Here is a 10,675-nt window from a genome sequence, read left to right as displayed (position 1 = left end):
TGTGTAAGGCTTGTGTTTACGATCGGTAGGTTGTAAACACGTGTCGATTTTGTGACTTAGGAAGTCGAGTCTAGAAGTTTATGAGAGAGGTGAAGGGGCGGACGCTCGCGTGAGGATTGTGTTGTGTGAAGGTGGGTATTTATAGAGAAATGTGGGGAGGTAGGTCGGTTGTGTTTACTTAGAGGCTAAGCAGATGGCCTAAAGAGGCGCGAGCCACCTCGTGATGGAAAGGGGTGTATTGTCCCTTTTAATTTGGACGTGGCCAATTTTCCATCCATTGTTGATATGTGGTATTCATATAAGATATCATGTAACAATATGGGCATCTAATAAGATGATTTTGGTGTTACTTGAGGTAGGTGTTTTGTGTGCTTGACCCGTGTGAGTCGGGATTTGAATTTGGAGTCCGGTTTTGGCTCGGTGTCGGTTTTGACTCTAATTAGGGTCATTTTAATGGAAATGACATGATAAAAACATTCATGGCATTATTTTCGACATTCGGGATTTGGTTTGACTCGGGTTGACTCGAGTCTGAGTCGGTTTTGGGTCTGAAGACGGTTTTAACCCTAAATAGTGTTATTTTAATGCAAATGAAGATAGAAAACTTTTGAAATCATTTTTCATATCCGAGTAGTGCATTAAACCGTCTCATGTATAGCCAATCCACTTACGCATATCAAAAACTCGTTACAGTCCGATCATTATAGGGTGGTTTTTGGAAGGTGCAGATATTGGGTATCTACAGAGCCCCCACTTTGACTGAGGCTTGGACAGGGCAAAAGTCAAAGTATGATCTCCAGGTTAATCGAAGATTACAACCTGAAGACCATTGCGACGTCGAGGCGACTCAAAAGGGTTTGAGCCAAGGACCTGCCGTCGGGAAGGGCGACGTCGAGGCGACTCGGGGATTCGAGTCAAGGACCTGCCGTCGGGAACATTTTAGAGTCTGTCGACTTCTGATGCGGGTCGTTTAAACTCCATTAGACTACGTATAAAGGCTCGCCAGCCATAAGAAGGAGTCATACCCGAGGCATCTTCGGGATACGTCCTTTAACCTTTTGCGCGCAAAGGCTCACCAGCCGGTGTTGAAGGCGGTGCGTTTTGAGGCTCGCCAGCCATAGGAAGGAGTCATACCTGAGGCATCTTCGGGATATGTCCTTGAGTCGTATCTTGTGTGCGTGCAAAGGCTCGCCAGCTGTGATAAGGAGTCGTACCCGAGGCATCTTCGGGATACGTCCTTGAGTTGTACCTTGTTTGCGGACAAAGGCTCGCCAGCTTGTGAAAATGAGTCGTACCCGAGGCATCTTCGGGATACGTCCTTGAGTTGTGTCTTATTTGCGGACAAAGGCTCGCCAGCCATATGCGTTGTAAGGCTCGCCAGCCATCAATGGTCGAATGATCAACTGTGGAAAATAGCATGTGTGACATCCATTTAAAAAATCGGCACTCGCTAGGGAGTTAGAAACTTCTCAGGACTCGCCGGGGATATAAGTCGCCGCCCTTTGGGAGGTAGCATATGCCATGTAATCGACGGGGTTAAAGCCCCCAGACTTGATGGGTCGATGTTTGTTGGGAAGAACCCAATACTTAGCTAGAGTGCGTTTGTCTTCTCAAGATTACCTGCATGGTTACTGACCGCACAAATCCGCAGTTGCATAGACAAGCACGTTGAATGCAAGCATATAAGCACGTAAACATATAAGCATGTGAGCAATTATCATATAAGCAACTAGCACGTAAGCATATAAGCACGTAAGCACATAAGCATGTGAGCAGTTAACATATAAGCAACTAGCATGTAATATCTCACGCGAAGGGAGATAGAAATTTTGAAAGCTGTGAAGCTTAAAGGCGAGTCTTGTTACTCGTAGATCTGTGATTTGACAGATTGGAGACACGTGACCGTTGGGATACTGACTCACACAAACGCACACTGACAGACTGACAAATGGGCAGTCGTGAGCGTGACACAAAGTCAGCGTCGACACAACACGGGGGTGACTTTGACAGACTTTTCACATGTAAGTGAAAGTCCTAGCCAAGAAAGCGTGACAGCGCGTATCAAATCCTCGAGGTAGAAGGTCTGCTTGGCTAGGGAACATGAATTGATTATCTTCTTCAGACATCTTTGCCCCTGTTTGCTTGTTGGAGATCCCTTCTCGAGGTATGATGATTCGGAGAGCGGAACCAAGACCTTGTCATCATTCGAACCGAGCACTAGGCTATGGGCGATTTATTTTGGACTTTAGTGGAGACTCAAAAGATGTTTGAGGATAAAGGACGGGTGGCGTCTTGAAAGAGAAGCCCCCAGAGTGAGAAGGTGGGAATTTGACAAAACAGGGAATGGGTGACGTCTTCAGGAAGAAGCCCCCAGTAAAAAGGTATAGGATTAATTTTTGCAGCTGGGTGGGCTGATTTTGAGGATTGATGATGATGGTTGAGATTGAAATGGATGTGCGGTTGTGTCCTTGTTGGGGGACTTGTAATACTCCGTATTTATATGTCTTGGGGGTACTCTATCGAGTAGCCCTTACTCTGTCGAGTATGGGCAAGTTGCGGAATAAAATAGTTTCTGACCTGTTGGGTACTCGATCGAGTAGCTGGGGTACTCGATCGAGTAAGGGGGTACTCGATCGAGTGTCCGGTTTACGGGGAGTTTTTTGCGGGTTTTGTTAATTATGCGATTAGGGTATTTAAACATAATCGTCGTTGTTTTAATTCACTTTTACCAAAACCTAAAACCTGTTTAAGAGAGAAAGCGATCGATCATCTTCCTAATCGCATCCTTAACAATTCCCGGAGTTCAGACGGTCAGTTCGTATCGTAGTTCGTGTCGTTGGATTCCTTGCGTCGAGGGTAAGCTTTTAATATAATTTATATAATGTTTTGCTAGGTTTGGTCAAACCCTAATTTAGGATTTGGGGGTTTTATGAATAGTAAGTAATTGGTAGTCTTTATGTGTTATATGTTAGGAGGAGAATTCGTAGAAGAGGCGTTTTGAGACAAATTGTAGATACCGTCTGCGTGTTGTGCTTTCAGTAGGATTTCCTACTCGGTATTAGTCCCATAATGGGATATTGGTGATGTGCTGTAATTAGTTGTTTGATATGATGATTGTGATTGTGATTGTGATTGTGATTGTGATTGTGATTGTGATTGTGATTGGTTTCTATGGCTCTCGAGATGCGTTCTCGGCTGAGTGGGGTCACTTGCGGGAGTGATCTCACGCCCTAGTTTCGCCCTTCGTGGAACCCGCCACGAAAGGGGATGTGCACATTAATGGACGGGGTTATCGCTCGTACGATGAGCGGGGCTTAGGTGGGAACGGTGCGGTCCCCCATCGCGGGTGGTCCAGGGACGGTCGAATTGAGACGATGGGAGTTGGTGGTGTGTGTGTGTGTGTGTGACAGTTCAACTGTCTGTTTGTCTTATTGTTGTTATCTACATTGATTGTGTGATTAGTACTGACCCCGGTGTTGTTTTGTAAAACCTGCGGTGATCCATTCGGGGATGGTGAGCGATATTGAACAGTATAGAGATGATATCGGGATAGGTGGGATGGCCACGACATGACGATAGAGTCTTCCGCTGTAGTTAGTATTTATTTATATTTCGATTGAGAACAGATAGTTTGGAATAATGTATTGTACTTTCAATTTGGTTTCGAGGATTGTACTTATTCATTAAATTACTTATAATAAATGTTGTTTCTTTTTGTCTATTTGATTATCATACCTCGCAACCGAGATGGTGATGTCTTCGTGCACTGAGTGGTCCTGGTAAGGCACTCGGAGTATGGGGGTGTTACAAATGGTATCGGAGCGACGATCCTGAAACCTGTAACCAATGAACTTAATGAACATAGGGAGTCAATTAAAATGAACCCGGGGTAAAAGTTGTAGGAGCTAGTGCAAAGGCTTGGGAGACGTCCTAAAGTCGCGGGGATCGCCCTACAACTTTGAACCGGTCACATGGGGGAAATATGTGTTGAGTCATGTGTGTGCTTAGTAACTTGCGTAACAATGTGATGGAATGTGTTGATGGTTGGATGTTCGAATTGGAAGTTGATGAGATGAAAGAAAATTAATGTTATATATATAGACATTGTTGATGAAATGATAGCATGATAGAATGTTTTACAACGTGGCAATTAATAGCATGATTGTTATGATATAATGTGATTTATAAAGTTAGCATGTTAGTATACGACGTAATATGCGGGTAGTTCTTACGTATTGGTGGTACTTGATCGAGTGAGGCCGACTCGATCGGGTAGGTTTTTGCGATTTTGAGTCCGAATCGAGTTTTGGGGCACTCGATCGAGTAACTAGGGGTACTCGATCGAGTAGAGGGTCACTCGATCGAGTAGCCTAGATACTCGATCGAGTGGGTTAGAGATCGAAGGTCCGTTTGGTTCGGAGTTTGGGTACTCGATCGAGTACATGGGGGCACTCGATCGAGTAGCCCGTTACTCGATCGAGTGGGTTTGGATACTCGATCGAGTAGGTTCTGGCGCGCGTTTCGTGTTTTGAGGTTTAGTACGCGTGTTTATGTTTATCCCTTTCTTATATAGCTTCAAGATGCCGCCCAAGAGAAATGCTTTGTATGCGAGAGCAGAGCTTATGACTACGGACGACATCGTCAAGATGTTAGAGCACCAGGGGACGCTCTTCGAGACCCGAAGAGAGTGAATGAGGACAAGGATAAGAGTAAGGAGAAGGAGGTTGACCATGCTAAAGTCAGCCTCTATATTGCGAGGTTTAACCCGATGGAGTACAAGGGAGTTGAGGAGCCTAACCTTCTTGATAGTTGGGTGAGGGAGATGGAGAACATACTAGATTTAGTTCGTGTCCCGATGAGATGAGAGTGGATCGGGCTGCATTCTATCCGAGGGAGGCACTGGCAAGTGGTGGGATTCAGTGAAAGTGAGTGCCAAGGAGATATATACCAACCAGGGGTTACCCGCTATACCTTGGGAGGAGTTTCGTAGGGTCATGAGGAAGGAGTTCGTACCTGAACATGTGAGGAGTAAGTTGAGAGAGGAGTTCGACAAGTTTAAGATGACGGCCGAGATGTCCTGTGGCTGAGTACTACGAGCAGTTCAATGAGAAATCTAGATATCTTTGAGGATATGGGTTTGAGTGAGGAGAATCTGGCTTTGAGGTTTGAGAGAGGGCTAACCACGAAAATTATGGATAAGTTACCCGTGGGAGTCCTTGCGATGTGAAGGAAGCGTATGAGAGGGGGGAGAGCCGAGAGACTAGTGGAGATGGCTCGGGAGAGGTCGGTGGAGAAGAGGAAGTCCGAGAGCGAGGGTGGTGGCCAATCTAATTTCAAGAAAGGCAACCACAATCAATCTAAGGGATTTTCTTCCGGGTCCGGGTTTAGTCTTTGGAACTTCCTTTGGGCGAGGTCGTGGGAGTGTGAGTAATAGTTGGGGAGTGACTGCTTTGGTTGTGGTGGCGTAGGCCACAAGAGACATGAGTGCACGAGTGCACCGGATCTTTTCGAGACCCGCACAGAGCTTTGCGAGCAACAATGGACCACCGGATCATGGCCAAACCGGGAGGTCGAGCTACCAGTGGAGGCAACCGCAACGGCGGTAATTCTTATGCGAAGACACCGATGAACAACAACAACAATCAAGGGTCGGGTGCTAAGCCGACCGCATCGCTAGTCTTGTCCAGGGAGGTGGGCGAAAGACCGATGTGGCAAGTTGTTCATGATGGACAAGAAGGCAGCTGAGGAGGATGCGCACGTTATCACCGGTACATTCCTTGTTAATGGTATTCCTACGTTTGTTTTGTTTGATTCGGGGGCTTCTCAGTCGTTTGTGTCTTCGAGTCATGTAAAACAGTTGGGTTTGAGAGTATATGAGTCCGTTAGGGAGCAAGTTTTCATACCTTCGGGTGAGTCTGTATCGTGTGGGAGGTTGTTTAGAGATGTATCTTTGATAGTTGGGCAAGTCGATTTCCCTGTAGACTTGCTAGAGTTTCCTTTTAATGGTTTTGAGATGATAGTTGGGATGGATTGGTTAGGAAAGTATAAGGCTAAGATAGACATGTCATCAAAGAGAGTGTCCCTTAGAGGACCTAAGGGTGTAAGTGTGTCTTATCGTGGGTTTCTAGTCAAACCCAAAGTTAAGTTGATTGCGGTTTGTCACTTTGAAGTCGTATCTGAGGAAGGGATGTCCTTTGATCCTGTGCCATGTGAGAGATGACCGGATAGAGAGCCCTGATTGATGAGATACCAAAGTGGTAGGAGAGTTTGCGAGATGTCTTTCCGAGAGGAGATTCCGGGTTGCCACCGAAGAGGGAGATAGATTTCACCGTTGAGTTGAAGCCGGGGACGGGGCCAATCTCTAAGGCACCGTACCGTATGGGTCCTAAGGAGATGGAGGAGCTTAGGAAGCGATTGGATGATTTGATAGAGAAGGGGTACATTAGACCGAGTGTATCGCCTTGGGGAGCACCATTACGTTCGTGAAGAAGAAAGATGGGAGTTTGAGGTCGTGCATAGATTACCGGAGCCGAACCGTGTGACGATAAAGAACAAGTATCCTTTGCCAAGGATAGATGACCCGTTTGATCGCCTTGAGCGGTGCAACAGTCTTTTCTAAGATTGATTTGAGGTCGGGGTACCATCAGGTGAAGATTAGAGATGTGGACATACCGAAGACAGCTTTCACGTCGAGGTATGGCCATTATGAGTATGTGGTGATGCCATTTGGGTTGTCTAATGCGCCCGGTGTTTATGGATTTGATGAATAGGATCTTCGACAGTTCTTGGATCAGTTTGTAGTAGTGTTTATCGATGACATCTTAGTCTACTCTAAGACTAAGGAGGAGCATGAGGAGCATCTGAGGATCGTGTTGCAGACTTTGAGGGATCATGAGTTGTATGCTAAGCTGTCCAAGTGTGAGTTCTGGTTGGAGAAAGTTGCCTTTCTGGGGCATGTAATCTCTAAAGATGGGGTAGCTGTGGATCCGGCGAAGATTGAGGCGGTGACAAAGTGGGAAGCACCAAAGAATGTTGCTGAGGTGAGGAGTTTCTTGGGTTTAGCTGGATACTACAGGCGGTTCGTGAAGGATTTCTCCAAGATAGCTAGACCAATGACGGCGTTGATGAGGAAGGAGAACAGGTTTCGTTGGGATGAGAGTTGTGAGACGGCGTTCCAAACATTAAAGGAGCGTTTGACCACAGCTCCTGTCCTAGCATTGCCTGAAGGGAGCGAGAATTCCGAGGTTTATACAGATGCCTCGAAGAATGGGTTGGGATGTGTGGTGATGCAGAATGGTAAAGTGATTGCCTATGCTTCTAGGCAGTTGAAGCCTTATGAGGAGAACTACCCTACTCATGACCTGGAGTTGGGTGCAGTGGTGTTTGCTCTCAAGATTTGGAGGCACTACCTTTATGGAGCAATCTTTAAGGTATTTTCTGATCACAAGAGTCTCAAGTACATCTTCACGCAGAAGGAGTTGAACATGAGACAGAGGAGGTGGATGGAGCTGATTGGTGATTACGACATGGAAATCATCTACCATGAAGGGAAAGCCAATGTTGTTGCTGATGCTTTGAGTAGAAAGAGTGTACATTCCTTGTGTACAGCTCTATCTTTGATGAGGCTGAGGGATGAGGTAGCGAGCTTTGGGATTCATATGATGCAGAAAGGAGATGCTATGGGTGATATGACAGTACACATGGAGTTTTATGATGACATTCGGGATAAGCAGGCTTTGGATCCTAAGATAGTGGAGTGGAGAGCTGGAGTAGAGAAAGGGACAGTGTCCCGGTTTTCCATTCATACAGATGGTAGCTTGAGGTTTGATGGTAGGTGGTGTGTTCCTAATGACGAGGAGTTGAAAAAGACAATCATGACAGAAGCGCATTGCACACCATATTCAGTGCATCCGGGTGGAGACAAGCTTTACAAGGATTTGAAGAAAACGTTTTGGTGGCCTGGGATGAAGAAAGAGACAGCTGAGTTTGTGTCCCGTTGTTTGACATGCCAGAGAGTTAAAGGGGAACAGAGAAGACCACAAGGTAAGGTTCAGTCTTTGGAGGTGCCTGAGTGGAAGTGGGAATCCATTTCCATGGATTTCATTGTGGGTTTGCCGAAGAGTCAACAAGGTAACAACATGATTTGGGTGATAGTGGATCGTCTGACCAAGTCAGCTCACTTTGTCCCAATGAAAGATACATGGACTAAGGCACAACTGGCTATGGCCTATCGAAAGAACGTGCTTAAGTTACATGGAGTCCCTAAGGACATAGTGTCTGACAGAGATGCGAGGTTTATATCAAGGTTTTGGAAGGAGTTGCGGGAATCGTTGGGAACGACTTTGAAGATGAGTACGACATTTCATCCTGCGACAGGACGGGCAGATCGAGAGAACAATCAAGACTCTTGAGGATATGTTGCGAGCTTGTGTGATGGATTTTGGTGGTAGCCGGGAGCAGAGGTTGGACTTGATAGAGTTTTCTTACAACAACAACTATCACACTAGTATTGGTATGGCACCGTTTGAGGCTTTGTATGGGAGGAGATGTAGGAGTCCGATCTGTTGGGACGATAGTCTTTGAGGCAGGTGGTTTTAGGACCAGAGATGGTACATGAGATGGTGGAACAGATTAAGATGATCGAGAGAACGGATGAGAGCGGCCCGGGATCGACGGAAGAGTTATGCGGATCTACATCGTCGGGACATAGAGTTTCAGGTTGGGGACAAGGTTCTTCTGAAAGTGTCTCCTATGCGTGGGGTTATGAGGTTTGGGAAGAAAGGCAAGCTAAGTTAGAAGTTTATAGGGCCTTATGAGATCTTAGAGCGAGTTGGGGAAGTGGCTTATCGTTTGGCTTTACCGGCTGCGTTGGAGAGAGTGCATAATGTGTTTCATGTATCGCAAATCTGGAAGTATGTGAGTGACCCGTCACATGTGTTGGAGGCGAGAGCTTAGAGTCGGATGAGTCTTTGTCATATCTGGAGGTGCCTAAGTAGATCCTAGACCGAAAGGTTAGAAAGACCGGGAGTGGTGAGACAGTTACGCTTAAGATCCTTTGGTCTAACCACGAGACCGAGGAAGCTACATGGGAGGCGGAGGATATCATGAAAGAGCGTTACCCTTTCCTTTTTGATCGGGTATGTATGGTTACGGGGACGTAACCTTGTTTCTTTTAGGGGGGTAGGAGATGATCGCGAGAGTTTTTAAGAGTTCTATATACACCTTTTATATGTTGTGTCGGTATGCTTGTCGGGATAGGTTGGGGTTAGTATCATGTTTACGTTGTGTTTTGTTTGACCTTCGAGTCGGGAGGCTTATGGGAGTACCTTTGTTTAGTGGTGGTTTGAACTTCGGGGACGAAGTTCCTTTTAAGGAGGGAAGACGGTAATACTCCGTATTTATATGTCTTGGGGTACTCTATCGAGTAGCCCTTACTCTGTCGAGTATGGGCAAGTTGCGGAATAAAATAGTTTCGACTGTTGGGTACTCGATCGAGTAGGTTTGGGGTACTCGATCGAGTAACTAGGGTACTCGATCGAGTACCTTGGGTACTCGATCGAGTGTCCCATTTACGGGAGTTTTTCGCGGGTTTTGTTAATTATGCGATTAGGGTATTTAAACATAATCGTCGTTGTTTTAATTCACTTTTACCAAAACCTAAAACCTGTTTAAGAGAGAAAGCGATCGATCATCTTCCTAATCGCATCCTTAACAATTCCCGAGTTCGACGGTCGGTTCGTATCGTAGTTCGTGTCGTTGGATTCCTTGCGTCGAGGGTAAGCTTTTAATATAATTTATATAATGTTTTGCTAGGTTTGGTCAAACCCTAATTTAGGATTTGGGGGTTTTATGAATAGTAAGTAATTGGTAGTCTTTATGTGTTATATGTTAGGAGGAGAATTCGTAGAAGAGGCGTTTTGAGACAAAATTGTAGATACCGTCTGCGTGTTGTGCTTTCCGGTAGGATTTCCTACTCGCATTATTAGTCCCATAATGGGATATTGGTGATGTCTTTGTAATTAGTTGTTTGATATGATGATTGTGATTGTGATTGTGATTGTGATTGTGATTGTGATTGTGATTGGTTTCTATGGCTCTCGAGATGCGTTCTCGGCTGAGTGGGGTCACTTGCGGGAGTGATCTCACGCCCTAGTTTCGCCCTTCGTGGAACCCGCCACGAAAGGGGATGTGCACATTAATGGACAGGGTTATCGCTCGTGCGATGAGCGGGGCTTAGGTGGGAACGCAGCTGCGGTCCCCAACTCGCGGCGGTGGTCCAATCGACATCGATATTGAGACGATGGGAGTTGGTGGTGTGTGGGTGTGTGTGTGACATTCAAATGTCTGTTTGTCTTATTGTTGTTATCTATATTGATTGTGTGATTAGTCTCGACCCCGGTGTTGTTTTGTAAAACTGCGGTGATCCATTCGGGGATGGTGAGCGATATTGAAAGTATAGAGATGATATTGGGATAGCTGGGATGGCCACGACATGACGATAGAGTCTTCCGCCGTAGTTTAGTATTTATTTATATTTCATTGAGAAATGTAGATAGTTTGGCATAATGTATTGTACTTTCAGTTTGGTTTCGAGGATTGTACTTATTCATTAAATTACTTATAATAAATGTTGTTTCTGTTTTGTCTATTTGATTATCATACCTCTGGCAACCGA

Source organism: Silene latifolia, chromosome X (genome assembly GCF_048544455.1).
Source record: "Silene latifolia isolate original U9 population chromosome X, ASM4854445v1, whole genome shotgun sequence".
NCBI lineage: Eukaryota > Viridiplantae > Streptophyta > Magnoliopsida > Caryophyllales > Caryophyllaceae > Silene > Silene latifolia.
The sequence above is the reverse complement of the archived record's forward strand: the minus strand, read 5'-3'. Positions refer to the sequence as shown.